General features: G+C 47.0%; 1 long non-coding RNA gene across 3 annotated transcripts in view; it reads right to left on the minus strand.

Annotated features, from left to right (window-relative positions):
- The window catches only part of LOC134082464 (uncharacterized), a 115,139-nt gene extending 104,877 nt beyond the window's left edge, over positions 1 to 10,262 (minus strand). For 2 of the 3 annotated variants that reach the window (XR_009939627.1, XR_009939629.1), the window contains exons 1-2: positions 10,148 to 10,262; positions 8,362 to 8,592 (exon numbers count right to left, since the gene is read on the minus strand). This is a non-coding gene — a long non-coding RNA (uncharacterized LOC134082464). The remainder of the gene's footprint in view (positions 1 to 8,361; positions 8,593 to 10,147) is intronic. The other variant, XR_009939628.1, reaches the window with a different exon arrangement.
- Positions 10,263 to 11,249: the final 987 nt, after the last annotated feature.

Here is an 11,249-nt window from a genome sequence, read left to right on the forward strand (position 1 = left end):
TCATAACACTCTTTCCTGAACGCCTGAGTGAATGGGGAAGAGGCATATAGCATAGCTGTGGATAAACCCTCTGACACCAACCGCTCCTGAAAAGAGCTCCATGGTGGTGTCATTTCCAACCAAAATCAGCCCCAGACTGTGACCAGCAGAATCCAACCGACACAGAGTCCACCGTTTCACTTGGTTCAAACACACTCTCACTACGAGTTGCTTTGGAAACAGCCTGCCCCTGGGTTTACTTTGGATTTGTTTTGTTTTCATCGCCCTCTATGTAATGTACACAAGACAGAGACTAGGCTTCACTAACTCCCTCCATTACCGAGGTAGGAAGGCTGCCCTGAAAAGACCCCCATTACAGGGGAATGTAAACTTTGGCTAGTGCCCAGTGACAAATGGCTGTCGAAAAAGAGATATTTAGGCTATCTCTCGCCTGTACGTTTTTATCATCCGTTTATTTATAAATCCTCTTTTAATGGGCAGAGCCAGATAAAACTGGTTCAACACTGAGAGAGCACAGAGAGCCAGATTAAAGAGTCTCCCCAGACCACCCTTCCACATTCTTGTGGCCAGACAGCCGTCCTGCGCAGTAGCCAGGACTGGCCACTAGGGGCAGAGTTGCCCCACAGAAAAGTTCAGTGTGAGCAGGAACTGGCTGAGAGAGCGAGGGAGCGAGGGAGGGAGGGAGCGAGGGAGCGAACGAGAGGCAGGAAGAAGAGGGCTGAGAAGAGGCCTTGTTGTCCAAAACGTGGAACGCTGTTGCCGTAACAGCAGCCCTCCTTTGGAATTTCAGTTGACTCAGCTCAAGTGTGTGTGTGTGTGTGTGTGTGTGTGTGTGTGTGTGTGTGTGTGTGTGCATATGTGATACGCAGGAGCGTGGCTCGCTTTCACACACACATACACAGATGCACAGAAGCATGGCTCACATACACACACACACACACACACACAAACACACACACGGACACAAACAGTACACACACACACACACACACACACACACACACAGATGTGTAGGAGCATGGCTCCAACAGAACGAGGAAGCTGAGCTCAACAGGACAAGGAAACTGAGCTCACTGTTTGTCCTCTGATAGCAGGTGAAGGCCTTGCCTTGCTGAAGAGTAACTATGAGTCCACACACACACACACACACACACACACAGAGTCCTGTGGCTCTCATCCGGCCCTCCTCTGGTCCAGATCTGTTGGGGTGGGCGCTGGTGTCAGGCTCCTGCTAGTGTCTCTGGGGGTGTGTGAACAACACGCTCTCTGCTGAGGAGAGCAGACGGATCCGCTAAGCCTGCAGGCGGTTTCACACCAGACAGCAGACACCTGCCTGAGTTAGGTTTCAGGTTGTGTGTGTGAGTGTGTGTGAGTGTGTGTGTACCTGTGCAGACACCTGATGTGACTACACGGCCATGTGTGTGTTCAGGAGACAACGGATGTGACTGTGCGTCTCTGTGTGTGTGTGTGTGTGTGTGTGTGTGTGTGTGTGTGTGTGTGAGTGTGTGTGTGTAAATCCAGTATGTAGGTCTGTGAAAAAAAACTTCCAAGTTCCTTCAGACACACACACACACACACACACACACACACACACACACACCACCTCACCATGGCAACTGCAGCGGCAGGGCGTTCAATTTCTGAACAGTTACAGGATTCTGATTTTGATTCTGATGTTGGTTTACAAAAAAAAAAAAAAGAAGAAATGGGGCCATGAAACCTGGTTTGAACCGCATCAGCATCTAAAAAAAGATTTCAGCGCCAGGCAGCCGCGGTGTTTACACGCACAGACTTACAGTAAGTACAGCGGGAGGCGTGGAGGGAAGAAAACCACTCTCTCAGGCTCAAATGATTCAAACCACGCTTTGGGTTTTGGCTCCACGGCTTTTATAGAGTGTCTGAGAGACAGAGAGAAAGACAGAGACAGAGAGAGGGAGAGAGAGAGAGAGAGAAAAACAGAGAGAGAGAGAGAGAGAGGGGAAACAGAATAAGAGGGGGATGAAAGGAAGGATACAATAACAAATGCAGATGATGTGGTAACCCAGACTCGGTTGCCTCGCTCGCGCTACACCCACAGTGCACCCTGTGTGTATATGTGTGTGTGCGCGTGTGTGTGTGTGTGTGCGTGTGTGTGTGTGTGCGCGTGTGTGTGTGTGTGCGTGTGTGTGTGTGCTGCCTCGCTCGCGCTACACCCACAGTGCACCCTGTGTGTATATGTGTGTGTGCGCGTGCGTGTGTGTGTGTGTGCGCGTGTGTGTGTGTGTGCGTGTGTGTGTGTGCTGCCTCGCTCGCGCTACACCCACAGCGCACCCTGTGCAGCGATGAAACGCTCGCTCACGCGCTCGATTAAAAAGTGCGCTTTGTGATTGCCGCGGCAACCCCGTGACCCCTGACCCCGGCGACGTGGTTGCCGCGCGGAGAGCCCCCGAGGTTATGACAGCAGGGCGGTCACGGGTCCCGGGCAGCAAAGTCCGGTTTAATTGCGCGTGAGATGAGAGCATTTGGTCTTCAAAGGCCCTCCCCATAGGAAACTGAAGCTTTATGGCAGCAATGGGCCTCCACTCTTCTCTCACGGTGCCTACCCTTTTCTTCTCATCCTCTCTCTCTTTCTCTCTCTCTCTCTCTCTCTCTCTATCTCTCTATCTCTCTATCATTCACTCACTTTTTCTCTTCTTTTTCTCTTTTCTTCTCAGCTGAGTTAGCCGGTAGCGTAAGGTGCATGAAACAGCAGGGGACACAGGCTTTCATTTCCTCACAAGGACGGACTAGACTGATTGGACACTACCCTTAGGCTGGCTATAAAAGCCTGTGCTTGATGCGTGCACATGTCCATTGTGATCTAGCTACTTCTTTTCCATATTCGCTCCCCTCTCTCTTCAAACTTTCATTCTCTTTTTAACGTGCAATCTTTGAATTGCTCCCTACTTGTCTTTCTCATTTTTCTTCCATTTATTCTATTTTATTCTGCTCTATTCCGTTCTGTTCTGTTCTGTTCTGTTCTGTTCTGTTCTGTTCTGTTCTATGCTATTCTTTTCTTTTCTTTTCTTTTCTATTCTGTTCTATTCTATTTTCTCCATTCATGTTTTCTTATGGTGATTTATTTGTCTGTTATTTGTTTGTTTCCTCTCTTCTCTCCCAATCTGTGTGTGTGTGTGTGTGTGTGTGTGTGTGTGTGTGTGTGTGTGTGTGTGTGTGTGTGTGTGTCTTAGCACAGTATGTTTCTATTCCTCTAGTCTATTCCACAGCTCTACTTTAGTCCTCTTTCCCCTCTCTCCTCTATCACCCTGTGCTTAAAGCACTAAAGTACTAAAGTCATCTAACGTATTTCACACACACCTCTCCCGTTGTGTGGCTGGGTGTGGGTGGATGCAGGGGGGGGTAAAACTGCACTCTAATCTAGGCTTTGCCAGTGCAGGGCTGTTGGGGAAGGACACACAGTACAGCTGGTGACCCAGAGCTTGGAGCAACTGCTGAGTCCGAATGACAGAAATCCTCGGCCGAGACCCAGCTATGCCTCTCACATCCCAAGCACTCCAAACACTCAACAACAGCAGGCCAGCCCGCAGCCCCAAAAAGAAACAGCGCCGGTGTGGGAACAGCTTAGTCCGTGTGTGTGTGTGTGTGTGTGTGTGTGTGTGTGTGTGTGTGTGTGTGCGCGTGTGTGTGTGTGTGTGTGTGTGTGTGTGTGTGTGTGTGTGTGCGTGCGTGTGTGCGTGTGTGTGTGTGTGTGCACGAGCATTCCTTCTGCAGCTGTTAAAACAGGGTGTGTCTGTGGCGGCTCAGAAAGGCCTGTCCGCTGCTTCACCCATGACAAACCAGAACTCTAAAACCCATTTGACCGGACTCAGCTGGGCTTGCCTGCAGCTGCTACAGTAGAGAGGCCCTCTACACACACACACACACACACACACACACACACACACACACACACACAACCAGAGCAGTGTGTCGCCACCACGCAACGGGTGAGAGCCCTCTCTAAAGCTACACAGGGAGTGCCATGGAAACAGCACACACCGTGGGGGTGAAGCAAATCTCTACGCCGCACACACACACTGAGAAGTAGAAACTAATCCTGGCACTGAGACCAGGGCATAAACACACACACACACACACACACACACACACACACACACACACACACACACACACACACACACATAAACACAGATATACTGTACATACTTTTATGTACTCAAACAAATACACACTCTACAAATTGGATATGGTTTTATGTATTGTCACCGATTTACCACAATTGCATTAATGGAATCTATTCAAATAAAAATCCCTTCAAACGCACACATACAAACACATAACAATGTCCCAACACAGCCACAGTAGAACAGATCACCACACACACACACACACACACACACACACACACACACACACACGTTCTTGGCCATCTAATGATAACCTTCGGTAGATATTAACCAAATGATTTAGCTCAGTTTATTTGCATGTGTCCCTGGGCTCTGAAACAAGTAGAACGGCGTGTTTTCGTTATTCGCCACTGAAATCATATGAAATGTTTATCTCGGTGTAACCGGGAGGTAAATGAGTACATTTGTGCCGCGGCAGGGCCAGATGTTAGTGAACCCTGAGTTAATGCCGTAGTCTGAGCACACCACTGGCTGTATTTATGACCCTTATCTTGCACGCACGGTTGTAGGCAACCCGTTGCAATGCCACATGACCAACCACAAGACGTTGGAAATATAGCAGCCATTTTAAAAGCAGACTATGCCTGTTAACACCAGGCATCAGCAGCATCTTCCCTCTGGTCAACTGAAATGTAGAAAACACACTTTGCGTACAATGTGAAAAAACAGCACAAGCTGGAATCCTTCTGGTCAGTATGTTAACACGCAGAGATTCTTGCAAATCACCTCCCTGTGTTATCGACTAGATCTTAAAAGACCACCTCTGCCGTAGCCTATAAAGCCGCAGTGTGTGTGTGTGCATGCGGTGCGGCGTGTTCGTTGGAGATAAACATGAGATAGTTACCGGCTTTTTGCTGCCAAAATGTCCTCAGTCTACCCTCGGGCCTTGCCAAGGCTGCCATTTGCATTATCTCGCTTAGCTATGAACTGTGGCACGGATAACGCTAAAAATGCAGATAAACTCGCCTGGCTGACAGGTCCTAATCTAAACACACACACACACACACACACACACACACACAGAGACACACAGGTCCTAATCTAAACATAGTCTGATACACATTAGATCTGCTCCGATAAGTCCCTCCGTATACCAGAGACGTTGGAATTTAAATGTGAATAGAATTACACACACCAGCCACTGTGCACGTGAGCCCCAACACAGGGCCACTGAAACGGTGTTTGTGCACCAACACACACAGAGGAGCAATGCAGCAATGCAGCGATGCCAATACACACATCTCACTCGGTGCACACTGGACGAGCATAACGGACACATTTGAGCAGGATTAAAAGCTGAAAAGACTAGCCTGGTGTTTTCACACCCCATATTTGGCTGTGCTCATTATGGTCTGGACAAGCTCCATAGGGATTCATTTTGGTGTGAAGAGCATTGTGGGTAACCATTGTGTATGACTATACTGAGAAGGACTGGGCTCCACCACACCCTGCAGACAGGTACTCGTTAGACTGAACACAGTTTAGATGAGCGTCTGCAAACATCACTGAGATGAGATACAGCATTACACCACATACACGATGTGTGCATAGGCCTACATACAACAAATGAACAATACACACTGTAACAAGTATCTCAACAATCTCCGTATGCAGGCCCATACTAACTCAGAACCAAAAACATCCACACACACACACACACACACACACAAGCTCTGAAATAATTGCAAAACAAATACAAGCTGTAACCACCACTGCCCAGATGGTCAAGCACACTGTACCCTGGTGCTGGCTCAGTCTTGCAGCTAATTTGGAGTAACCACTGAGGATTCAGCGACGTAATTCAAACTTTCACTTCTTCACATGGCCGTGTGTCCAAGGGAACAAAGACAGTGCACAATACTCGCTACTTCCCTTAGTCACCCAAGGGCACTAACGAGGTAGCTACACGCAGGAGGGAGAGTGTGTGTGTGTGTGTGTGTGTGTATGTGTGTGTGTGTGTGTGTGTGTGTGTGTGTGTGTGTGTGTGTGTATGTGTGTGTGTGAGTGTGTGTGTGTGTGTGTGTGTGTGTGTGTGTGTGTGTGTGTGTGTGTGTGTGTGTGTGTGTCTGGTAAGGGTCCAACTCCCATTCTTATGTGAGTGAACAGGACTGTTGTCCGAGCACCTGCCCCAAACCCCTATAAGTGGCCCTGCTCACCCGCTAAAGAAAGCTCTCACAATGTTGCTACGGACAGCTTGTTTCCCCAGAGAACAGATTTGTTCAGAGTGGTGACAGCGATTGTGCGGAGGGCTTCTTTCTCTGGCCGCCCCCCCCGGCCGATGAATGTGTTGCTTTTTTTTAAAATAAAAAGGGGAAACGAGTCGGGCACAAAGCGGGGCAGCCGTGCGGGGGACAGGTGCTAGCGCTCGGGGTCCTCGCCGTCTCGGGGGCGTCCAGTCAGGAGGAACAATGGCGTCCGCACGGGGGATGTGTGTGTGTGTGTGTGTGTGTGTGTGTGTGTGTGTGTGTGTGTGTGTGTGTGTGTGTGTGTAACCTGGGACGTCCGCACGGGGGCTATTCACCGCCACCTCGCTCGGCTGTTTTCGTGAGGAGGGCGACGAAGAGCACTGAGGGAATGTGGCCATGCTTGACCCTCCTCCTCCTCCTCCTCCTCCTCCTCCTCCTCCTCCTCCATCACTGATGCTGCTCCTTCTGCTTATTTGCAAGCAGCACCTGCAGCTATTTTGCTGCTGACAAAATGGGAGCTGAAGGCCGATTAATGAGTGGGTGGGTCACCTGCCTCGGTAGTTGTGGTGATGGTGGTGTGTGTGTGTGTGTGTGTGTGTGTGCTTGGAAGGGGGCAGCTGGAGAGCTTTGAGACCCCTGCTTTTCCCTTTTGTCCCAGAGCAGCAGATGCAGTCTCTTTACACACACACACACACACACACACACACACACACACACACACACACACACACACACACACACACACACACACACACACGCACGCACACACAGCAACACCTCCACCACCACCAGCAGTGCCTGGCAGGTGCGCCTTGGACAGCCCCAGTGGCTGTGACACACACACAGACCCAGAGTCAGCCATTCAAGTCACTGTCGAAACAGCGTTCACAGGAATTAGTCATGATTTAGCTATGTGTCCTGTTCAACTGCCCATTGTGTGGGGAAGAGGAGGAGGCTTGGCTGCCCTGTGTCTGCCATGCAGAAGGAAGGAGGGAAAACACTGTAGCCGACTGTAATAAAATACAACAATAAACCAAAATAATTCAAATAAGATACGGATGTTTAGTAGAAATGTATAGTGTACAGTAGACATACTCTCCGTGGGGGGGGACTTGTAGCATTAGACAATAGGCATTGGTAAGGTTCTGCGTCTACGGGAAAGGCTGACTGGCGACCGGCATAGCCTACTGCAGGAGAGACACATTCATCTCCAGACCGCGTGCGTGCCCACGGTACCACTGTCTGCCAGCATGGAGGTACATGAGTGCGCGTGCGACGGGGGGGGGGCGGGCGGAAAAGAGGCGGGGCTTGGATGCTGGCAGTCATTCCCGGTCGGGGTCTGATTGGCTGTCAATGACATCACCGCGGAGTGGCGCGGTGACGCGCGCCATGCTTGCTCCAGCGCTACGGGGTCTCGCATCAGCGCAGCATCTGCTACTGCAGCGCCCCGCGCCGTGAGTCCGCATGACGCCAGCGTGCTCTGCCAGTTCAGAAACAGCCTGATGAAACTCTAGGCTACCAGAGAGGCACTGCTAGGGGCGAGCGGCACAACGCAACCTTACACACCGCTTCACCCGCTACCTCTAGCGCCAGGGCCGCTGTCCAGCTTCGAACCTGCTGAATAGGCGACTGACTATCAGGAGGCTAAACTCAGTATACACCTCATTCTTTTTAAAATGAGTATTTTTCACCTCATATAACCGTACAACTATTGTCAAACTGCTGGAATTCTACATCTACATCTGACTGCCCATCAGAAAAGATACTTAGTTCCATGATATGTGTCACACCCAATACAGCCGACAAATAGGCTATACTGTGCAAAATTCACTCTCAAAGAGTCTCTACATTTCTATGATTATTTCATTTTAATTTCCCTTGTTCTTTGAAGTCTTGTTGCTCGAACTTGGGAAAAAGCAAGTGCAGTGAGGCAACGCGTTTCCAGACTAAAATAACAACATGCCTTACGTCATCCCCTTTAACACAATTTCCAAGGCAATTCCACTCACCTGAGTCTCGGGGGATTAGAGTATCACTTCGATCTGATGTTCATATTCCAGTTGCCGGAGGAGATTGTAATCCAAATGTCGCTGCGCAGCAGTATTCCACTATTCCAAGGGGCTTCTTTGCCAAAATGTCACTGGTAAATCCCCTAAAATCCACCCAAGAGCTATTTCCATCCAAAATATGAGCATTCCATATTTGCGGTGACTGCGGCCTCTGAGTCCAGCTGAAGGTTCCTAAACAGATTTCTCAAGTGAGACTGGATCAATTCAATGCTAATGCACCACAATACACACTACAACAAGTCCATGATGAGTATGGGGTCTCCTGTTGATTTTGTTTTTGTTCATTTTCAGCCATTTTAGCCGTTAGCTATGCAACACTTAGTTTGTGAAAGCTCTGTGTAATGTTCTTATCGGGTGAAGGATTTCAGGGATATGCAAAATGTACATGGTCATGGTCAAATTGTCGCAATTGGTCATAGGTTAGGATGGTCAAAATTACGACTGACTTTCGGTTAAATTCCTATTAAATTCACCCATGTGAATATTTTGCGACGTTACCTGCTCAACGTTGTCTAAAGTGAAATCAAACTAATGCTATTAATAAGGCTACTTGCCAAATATCACTTATCCCCATAAACTGTGTTTTCCCTTTTCTTTTGGAACAAAACTAGATTTGTGTTGGTAGGTGTTGTTCATTATAATGACAGAATATTGTGAATTTATGATGACAGTGAAGTTCATTAAGTTCAGCTCATACTCACATTTTGGGTTAGTGTTTGTGATTTTAAAAATCACTCAGATTGAGACAAAACAATGTTATGGAATACTGGATCATAACTAACATTTTTGACAACTTACGGAAGACTGCAAAGCTACCATTAAGTCAAATAAATTAAAATGTATTCCCTTTGTCTCGAACTGATCGAAACGAATGAAAACAAAAAAAACAGACCAGACAGTGAATAATTCGTTAGTACAATCATTTAGTTGATTTCTCACCACTTCAACTTCTTAAAATATTTAATTTGTGCCTTTGTTCGTGTTGCAGTCTACTCAGGGAGGTACAGAACAAAGCTATGCGTTGTGCCTTTTTAAGTTTTTAAACAAAGGAACAGAATTGATTGCGCACTGAACCTGTTGCACATACACACACAACAGCACGTTAATTCACATCCCTGAAGTATCAGAAGTATCAGAGGTTTCCGAAACTTTATTCTCAAACTAAACTTAACCATTCTTTGTGATTTTGTGAAACTTTATTGCTGATTTAATGACGCACCTGAGGATTCTGTCTGCATAGAAGAATAGAAAACGCGATGTTATGGTTATGGTACTGTACAAACGTTCTTCTATGTGCTTTTAAAAACGCATCCACTAACTTCAATATTTTTGTCTCTTTCCAAACAATTAATGAGCAATTGAAAGCTTAACACAATCCCACATCCACTTCCCTCGTCGTTTAACTTTTGACAGCTTTGTCCGTGAAATCATCCAATGGGAAACAGGATAGAAATGTGAAAACAACTGTTTTACTTAAATGGTTAAACAATTTAACGAGATCAGTTGCAATACTTTTCCTCTCGATAAACGAGTTGCTACGTTTGGGAAGGAAGAGTTGTGCATCCCTATACTCTCCCTTCAAAGCGCTCTGGCCGAACAAAGGAGCTCCGCTTTGTGCTCAACTTTGAAAGCTGACGCACCAACTCATCGTAAACTTTTCATACAAAATAATTCACAAACATAATGAAGACCGAGAGTAATTGTACATTCGGTTTAAAATACTCACCGTTGCATTTGTCTGTGTTTCCATGCGAGATTATCTGGGTGCAAAAAGTTTGAAAGTGCATATTTTGGTTGTGTTGTTAGGTCTCTTTGTCTGCACGTGTGAAGGAGCTCTTGGCCGCGCCTTGTTCATCCCAGCGCAGGTCCCGCCCTCTACATACAACTAAATAACAACAAACCCAGCATTCAACGCCATCCACAAATTCAACTCTTGATTGATGCGATAATAATCAGAGAACACTAAGCTCAACAATTAACTGGAAAGCCTTTTTTATCTTGGGCGCAGTGCCTAATGGGCAACCATGACGTCTCTGTTGAACTCTGCTTTGTGGCGTTTCGGCGTTAAGTTCCCAAACTGTTCCTTATGATCGCGCTATCCATCATATTGATTCACGGCGTGACGGACATAACGAGTGCCCTGATGCACATAATATAAATTGATCAGGGGTGGAAGAGTGGCTGATAAACTGCAGGAAGAGTTCACTAGTTTCGGACCAAAGTGCATCACTGTCCAGCATTCAGACTCATAGAGTTGTATTATTTTTCATGCAAAGGAAGGGACAGTTGGTCTATACACGACCACATGTAATAAAGTGTAATAATAACGTGTGTATTATAAGGCCAGGGATGTACTAAAATAATTCAGTCAAAGTTGTCTCAGCAGCGACCATTTAGACAGTAACAAGGGAGATAGTGCCAGTGAAACCACCTGTACCTTTTGTTTTGATGGTGCACCGTCCCACGCTTAAGCAACTGTCTTATGCTATATTTTTGCAATGATCTGAAGTTTAATGACCCATCTCCGTTTACTTCTGCCTGAGATCAGGGCATCTGAAATTGCATCATGATAAGTTTGGCTAATCTGAATATAGTTGATTTTATTTTAAAGTGATATCACCTTCATTATATAATTATGCATATCTAACCCAGACTATGGATTTTTTTCAACACTGGAATAAACAAACAGCATGCTACACGGTGTGTTGAATCACTGTGAATGGATGACATACAACATGGCGGGGTCACTGTCTCCAGGTGATGCAATGAGATGTAGCTGTCAGTACAATCTAACGAAATAACGTGTAACATTTCCCAATGAAAAGTGT

The sequence above is a fragment of the Sardina pilchardus genome, chromosome 6, assembly GCF_963854185.1.
Source record: "Sardina pilchardus chromosome 6, fSarPil1.1, whole genome shotgun sequence".
NCBI lineage: Eukaryota > Metazoa > Chordata > Actinopteri > Clupeiformes > Clupeidae > Sardina > Sardina pilchardus.